The sequence below is a fragment of the Trachinotus anak genome, unplaced genomic scaffold, assembly GCF_046630095.1.
Source record: "Trachinotus anak isolate AG129_WGS33_773 ecotype Australia unplaced genomic scaffold, CSIRO_AGI_Tana_v1 ptg000010l, whole genome shotgun sequence".
Taxonomy (NCBI): Eukaryota; Metazoa; Chordata; class Actinopteri; order Carangiformes; family Carangidae; genus Trachinotus; species Trachinotus anak.
In genome coordinates this window covers 2,107,819-2,116,398 of record NW_027273861.1, presented here as the reverse complement: position 1 = coordinate 2,116,398, position 8,580 = coordinate 2,107,819, and positions in this window count along the sequence as shown.

The window sequence follows — 8,580 nt, the reverse complement described above, 5'->3', positions numbered from 1 at the left end:
AACCACCTGCCAAGGATGATAAATATTTCGCTTTAATTGCATCATAGCAAAGGGAGGTCTGGTCAGATTGCCTTTCCTTGACGTCACACAAATGGATGCCCCCTCTGAATTTTTTTATGCCTCCATACTGGCGACAGCTAGAGCCAAAGGCATATTGGGTTGTCTGTCCCATTCTCAACAATACATGTCATCAAACACACACGTAAAGGCAGAGTTTGTTCTAGTTTGAAAATTGCTAGAATTATCCTTTGATGTGTGTATCCTCTGAAATGCACTTTAAACACATTTTCAGTTATATCATCTCTTTTTAAGAATGAAGTATTTTTTGTCATCATGATTCATCATTCATGATGATTGTCACTCAAGAGTTACTTCTTGTATTTGGTAGGTGGTGGTGTCACTGTGACCTCATATTAGGCAGATGTCTTCAGTGTTCGACTGCCATTGGACATGTCAAATATGGGGCAGACAATGTATAATAGACTCATAACAACTCACTGTTGGGAATTTGCTGGGCCACTGGAGCCACACTCTTAAATGAAAACTCACAATTTTCAGTATTAACTTGCTGCATGGTGCAGTCGTTAGCACTGTTGTGTCACAGCAAGACAGTTCTTGGTTCGAACCCAGGGCCTTTCTATTCTCCCCGTGTCTTTGCGCCTTGCCCAAAGTCAGCGGGGATTGGCTCCAGCCCCCCAGCGACCCTATAAGTGGTTGTTGCCATTGAGTGGTGCTATAAGTATTACTGAATATAATCATATTCAGAATATAGTCATATCCATTCACACATTTGATAAGGCCAAGAAACTTATCAAATGTATAAAGTTTGGGCCAGCTTGGGCAATGTTTGCTTGAGTTATAAAAACTTAAAACTTCAAAATTGGCCCCCACCATGAAAGCTATGCCATTCAACAAAAACACAATTTTCACAGGGAAGCATGAACAGTGTCTTTTATTTGGGGCAGATTGAGCAAAATATAATAGTTACAATAACTTCCTTTTGCAAAATACACTACGCTGCCGGAGCCACGTCCTTAAATGAAAACTCGCAATTTTCACATCATCAAGGTCTGAAGTATTCTGTGACCACGTTTGAGGAGGGTGTGATGAACCTGCTGGGAGGAGTACATCAAAGAGTAAAACATGATGTTTTGTGTTGCCATTAGGTAATTCAAAATTCACCATGCAGCCACTGGCAGGTCCTTCAACAAAAATTCTATTAAATTGTGAATTGTGAATAAACTATAAATTTTCACCAGTTTTACACTTTGTAGATTAGGGCCATACGTTCACTGACTTGAGTGTTCAAATTCACGCAAGTGTTACATTAACACTGCTGATTTCCCTGTGTACTGACAACAAGGCCATTATTTTTGTGGCCGTACGAGAGCTTAAATGGCCATGGCTAAACTGTTTTGGCCACAACTTGAATGTGGCAGTCAATTATTCACTATGGAAAGAGAAAGCATGCCTCGCGGGGGCATGCGGCCTTGGGTCCTTGGGACCTGGGGGCAGCTGGGGAACTTGGTGGCTGGTTTCTGACTGCTTGTGCATTTGGTCAGAGTAGTATTACTGCAGCCCCAACACCAACTCCCCACCACATCCAATGACAAATCGGTACATGTGCATGTGTGTACATACACACACACCTACCCCTACCCACATACATACATTAACTAATGATTAATGATTGTAGAGCAACTTTAAATGTGGGTATGGTTAGTTATTGTTAATGTTACTGTGGTTGTTTTGCTGTTGTTGTTGTTGTTGCAGTTGTTGTTTTTCTGTATCTCTCCACCCCCTTTTTCTTTTCCTCCATATTCTCTCAGTTTTCCTCTTCCTGTCCACTCTCATTCCTGATTGGTCCGGTTGTCTTAATAAAGCTAAAATGTGACAGGAAGAGTATCCCATACTCCTCCTTCGCAGAGTAAATCTGTGTCAACAACACAAAGCATCCAGACCACTCATACTCCTTGCCTATGGTACCGGGACAGGACACACACACAAAAAAAAAACCCCAAACAAAGGTCCAGGAGTACATCAGGAAGATAGCCTCCAAAGATGAACTGCTAAGTGAATACCTCAGGCAGTAGAAACCCAATGATGATGATGAGGAGGACACACCAGATTACAGGTACAACATCTAAGGGTCTCTGTCCAGAAGACCTAGGAACTGCTAAGATACTGCGCAGAACCCTCAAACTCCCAGGCCTCTGGTGAAGGACCTGAGCTTGAGGAAGATACATATACACACCACCTCAGGGGGGGTGACAGGGAGATTTATATGTATATATAAATAGTCTGAATAGTCTGGTTTATGTGCGATATATTTTGTGTTAAACAAGTTTTGTTTTTTTTCGAGATCATTGTCAACCTTATTTTGCAGTATCAGTTGTTTTTTCTTGTTCACTGAGTGATGTCATAATGGTGTGTACATGCATGTACCCAGATGTATGTAGTGATGGTTTGACTGTATATATTTCATCTGTGCTGGCATTGTAAATTTTGTCTGTCACTCTTTTTTTTTTTTTTTTTTTTTTTGTATCTATTAAAAAATTTAAATCAACGCTCACAAAAAAGATGCCAGCTTAATCCCACTGACACCCTTCACAATGAACATCAATTAAATCAAAACAAGGACAACACAGTCTTAAAGCAAACATCTTCATATATTTGAACCAGTATGTTTTGTTTGGCTTGTGTGATAGTGAGAAAGACCTGAGGCACACATCTGGATTCTACACAACATTCAAGCACACAGCTGGTTTGTGAGCTGAAACCCGACATGGTAATATGGTGAGATCAGTGAAGGTTGGGGAAGTGGACTTTCTTTTTGTTTCAGTACACAGGTGACCCAAGTCAGTGGGTCTGCACACTCCATCTGTCGCAGCATGCTGAGCGGTATGGAATGACAAATGGATCAATAGAATTTTTTTAATGTTTTTATTTTCAAGGATCCTAACCACTGATTTGCTAATTCACTCATATTATTCAGTTTTTGCTCTCTAGTTCTGGTCTGTGTAAAATGGAGTAGTCAAAGCCTGTGATATGAAAACATTTTTTTCAAGGTATTTTCATATTCTCTACAAAATTACAAGGGTAAGGAAATCATTTTTTTCATCAAGTTGATTAGATTTTAAGTGTAATTGATGATAATTATGTCAATTTTATAACTAATCAGTGATAATCACTTCATTAAAAATCTGAGCCTGTTTCACATTTTAATTTACCACTAAGGCACACTAAAACTTTCAAACAAAAAACTTTCACCTAAATCCTCTTCACAAGCTGCTGAGACCAACTTGTACTGAGGAAAAACGAAAACTTCTAAGCTAAGAGTGAGACTCTGTTGCTATGGCTGATGTCAATTCTCAGAGGCGAACTTGTTGCAAGAGTCACAGCAATTGGTTGATGAAGACCAGTTTGTGCCAGTGAAAATGTATCAGCAGCTGTAATAATAACTGGGTCAAAACCTCGTATGTGGCTGGACTGCCTATTGTAAAATCCTTATTTTATAACTGTGACACCAAACACATAAATTGTTGTGCAGTGGTGGGAAAACCATCAGTCAGTCAGTCAGTTAGTCGGGGTCATTCACGATTATAGTATGTCCCCTGTTGCAGTCCAGCCAAAAAAACACTGAGAAATAAACAAATACAAATGAAATAGTCACGGATTAGGTGCTGTTTACAAAAGTAAGGCATTCTCCTAAATATAAGGCATAAGGTTTGTGTAGACCTGGGGGAATTAAATTTTACAAAAGAAGCTTACATTCAATTCATACAATGGAAAAAATAATTGAAAAAAAAAAAAAAAAAACAAACCTGGCAGAGGCTACATAACTAAGCCTAACTGGCAGCCCATTAGCCACCTGTTGTACCTGTATGTGTTGTAATGTAGCTGTGGTCCCGGCCGTGGGTTGAGGAAGGGTGTGATATTCATTGGCCCTCACTGAGTGAAGCTGGAATATGATGCCTTTCAAACAGCTGCCTCAGGCCACTCTCCATCAAGATCTACCTATTTTACAACAATGTCTGGAATTGTAGTAGCATTGAATACAACCTGTGTGTTGATGTGTGATTTTTTTTTTTTTTCGTTTACAAATATGTGCTTGTCTTGCGATGATGCAGTAACTTTACATGTGGTCCATTTATGGCACTGATCACACTAAGTAGCAGCAACTGCCATGAATCTGCCTTTATTTCTCTGTAGTTGGTGAATATCTAAATTGTCATTTATTGTTTGGTGAATACATTGGCTTACAGATGGCTGGGAAATCTTCAAATTGTCAGCACTGTGTAGTTTCATCTTCTTCGAGTGGCGTTGGTGACTGCAGCCCTTTTATGATTCTTTGTGATTTGGTCTTAGTGAGTCAGGAGTCCTCTTTACTTCTAACTTCTCCCAGACTTAGGCGCTACTTTTAGTGATAAGTGGCTTTGTGAATTACATTAGGCAAAAAAAAATGGGGAGTCTTAAGGTTCAGACTGACACACAATACTTTTAGGAGTTTCTCCTAAATCAGCAAGTTAGGAGCTACTTTTCACCTTAAGATGCCTTGTGAATATGGACCCTGAATTGCCTGCTAAATGCTTCTTGACACTTGCTTGAAGTTAACTTGTCATTCATATTTTTTTAAATTGCAGATCAGAAACATTAAAACATTTACAATTATTTGCTTTGATTAAAGAAAACAAACTGCCCTCCACCTCTACCTACACACACACACACACACACACACACACACACACACACACGCACAAGTGCCTCCACACAGGGTTGACAGGGTTGAGGTCCAGGCAGACACAGAGCTCAGCTCCTGCTTACAAAAGTAGCAGCAGGCAGTGTGCAGACAGCTGCTGGATCCACCATTCTCTTGTGTAATTAAATTGACAGAATCACAGCCTCCAGTGGCAGAGTTCACAGAACCAACCAACTGCTCTACTCTAGTCAGACTGCAATGTTATATGAAAAGGGAGCAGGTGGATGTTCACATTGCATGAAGATAAAAGACTTCTTTAGATTCTCAAGTGAAGCCAAGTGTACAGAAAAGAGAAGTTGTTAGAAAGACTGGGGGTGGAACTTAAGTTTGTTGTCCTTGTTTCTGTTCTGTCTGGTAAATGTGTTACACGCTATGAAGTCGCTAACATTATTTTCCTGATAATGCGTCATTGAATGAAATGTAAGTTATATTTAGTGATGTTTATTGACTCGTTAATCTCCACCTGTTTATTGATGCAAATCCAACTGTATTTCAGATGTTAAATGGCAGTTATGTCACTGTAACGCTCATTAGCATTGTGGACTTTCTCATTCATAGTGGTGTTAGGATATCAGCTCTATAATTAGCAGCACGCTAAAACATAGTTAGTTCATCCCTAAGTAGTCAGTTAATGACTAATGTATAACGTTGTAATGTTTCCAGACCACATCTTCACATCCTCATATCCTCACATCCTCACCTCAACATATCCATCTATGAACGTCCTTCGTTCACAAATGAAGACCTCCAGAGCATACCACCGCTTCAACCAGAGTTCGCACACAATGTAGAAAGCTGTGACATTAAATTTATGCTCCTTTGAGCAGGATTGAAGCAACATCATGACAGTATGGATAGTGTGGTGACAGAACAGGCAGAGGTCCAGAGCAGGCCCCACAGAGTGAGTCGTCTCCCCAATCATAGCTGCATACCAAGTTGGCTATCGCCCTCCAGGTTCACATTCCCCAACAGCTTCTTCTCAGGCTGAGAGCAAACACAGAAACTTCCATGCTTACCCCTAATATCAATGCTGTTTCTCGTTAGACCCCCTCATCAATATCCCCTGCTGCACCAGTGCAGGCAATACACACCGCTACTGGGGCACAGCCGACAGTTCCTGTAACGAGCCCAGTTTTTGCACTTTCCCCAGTCGCTCCCTTATTTGCTGCAGAGTTACCTGCGCCATCTAAGCCTGCATTACCACCCTCTAGTTCACAGTCTCCAGTGTCACTGATAGCTCCCGTAGCCCCAAATGCGACATCCACATCTGTCCTCAGCCCAGTAACACAGCTCCTGACAGTAACTCCCACAATATGTGCTGCCTCCAGCCCAACTAACCAGGCTCAAGTGGTATCAGAGTATTCTGTTCCAGCACCCTGCTACAGACAGTGACAGTTAGAGTCAACACAGATGGTGTGCTTGTCAGAAGCTTGTCAGCAGGGATGTCCACATAGTCTTTGTTCTAGTCAGGTCCCACGTAGCACCAAAGAAACGCCTCTCAATGCTTCGCCTGGAAATGACTGCAGCGCTAACTAGTGCCCAACTAGCTCAAGTGATACAGACTGAGTTGTCTCTTCCCCTTGATCAGGTCGTTTGCTGGTCGGACTCCACTACAGTCCTGGCTCATTTCCACAGATAGTTGTCTCAGCTCCCTTGCACCTGAGTATGAGGAAATCCCCGGACTCCTCAGAGTCGGTGGAGGACTTTGTCGGGCCACAGACATGAAGTCAGAGGCAATCCACTCTTCCTTGACCTGTCACACCAGGTTACCAAGTTACTCATCAGGGACTATGATGAGGCACTACATCATCCTGGGTCTGAGCGTGTGTTAGCGGAAATGCGCCGCCAGTATTGGGTTCTTCGGTATAAGTGCACAGAATGTCAGCTCTGGCATGCAAAACCTCAAGGCCCTAGAATGTCAAACCTTCCCCCCTCTTACAGCTCTAGAAGCCTCCATTCTATTCAGTGGGAGCCGACTGTTTTGGACCATTCTCTGTGAAGGTAGGGGATCCTCTATAAGTGTATGACCACAAGATGCATGCACCTAGACCTCTTGGAGGGCCTCAACATTGATGCATTCTTGCTCTCATTACGCTGTTTCATTGCTCGCAGACACAAACCCTTTGAGCTACTCTGTGACAATGGAACAAACTTCACTGGGAGATGTCATGAGCCCAAGGAGTCTTTTGAGGCAATGACACCTCAGCTGCAGGAGCAGTTAGCAGAACAGAAAATCCATTTCCGGTTTAACCCACCGGCTGCTCCACATTTTGGAGGGACATGGGAACAAGAGGTGAAGTCAGTTAAAACAGCACTGAGAGTGGTTCTACGAGAGCAGTCAGCCCCGGAGCCCATCTTGCAGACTCTTCTGGTAAAGTTGGAAGGCATCCTAAAATGCTAAACCTCTTGGATATGTATCAGCAGATGTGGCAGATTTGGACCCCATAACGGCCAACATGCTACTTATGGGTCAACGAGACTCATCTCTTCCCCAAGCCTTCTATGACAATGAAAAACCCGCTGGGAAAATGACATTGGAGGAATAGCCAGGTGCTGGCTGACTTTGGGCTTCATTCATCCGGCATTACCTGCCAGGCCTACAGAGTCGCCTGAAGTGGAGATCTGATGGCAAGGAACTCACTGTGGGTCAGGTTGTCCTCATTGTTGATCCATGACTTCCAAGCACACTCTGGCCTGTAGGTACCAGTGACTGAGATCTTCTCTGGTCCAGACAGTCGAATGCGTTCGGCTACTGTGAAGGTCAAGGCTAAGACTTACTAACATTATTTTCGTAATGTGTGTCATTGAATGTAATGCAACTATATTTCAGATGTTAAATGGCAGTTATGTCTCTCTGTAATGCTTGTTAGCATTATACCAGCGGACTTTCTCATTCATAGTGGCGTTATGTTCATCTATGAATGTCCCTCATATGGGTCATCACGCGTGTGTGGCGAGGCTAAAAGTGAGTCTAAATAATATTAAAAGATTAGTAATTTTAAAAAAACCGACAACGCCACCTAGGTTTGAGAGCCTAGGACTCTAAAAACGAAGGTTCTTAATTTAAAATCAGGGTTGAGCAGAGTTAAAATCCACGAGTCCAACCGACAGTGTACATAAAATTTATTGTTTAAAAAAAAAAAAAAAAAAAAACCCAGCCCAAAGTCTTGCCCAAGGATCCCACAGTCTCTGGATCTTCTCCCTCTCCAACCAGCTGAAGCGACAGGTGGAGGATAGAACAGGCCTCAGTCCTCCAGACCACATGCACAGAAGAAGAAACACTCGGGATCAGTGGTCAGATAAAATAGGCTAAAACCAGAGGAGAGTCTTGTTTAAAATCCTTAGTCCGTTAAAAAGAGATCAAAAGGGTACTTAGCTGAAAGAGGGGTGCGATGCGACAACACCCCTCTACAAGCCCACGGCGCTTCCCCTCGACTCTGACCGGTGATGGAAGTCACCCTCCTCTCCACCTGCAGTCCGTACTCTGTTCCTCGGGTCCCACGAACCGGCGCTCGATCAGCCCTTTTCCCGGCTGGAGTGGTCCCGCCGAACCGACACGGCTACTGCGTTTCAGGTGGCTCTCGCAGCGGTGGCGTCTCCTGCCTGCTGCTTGCTCGGGTCCTTTTCCGTTTCTCCCTCGCTCTCTCTCCTTTACGGCCGCTTCCTATATAAAAGGGCTGCAAAATGCGATCACCACCACCTGTGGCTCATTGCTAATTAAGTCCGCAGCTGGTGAGTCTGTGTACAGTTCATGGTCAGTTGGAAAAAAAGAAACACTACATGCAACTCAATATAATCCAAAATAACAAATCTCCATAAAC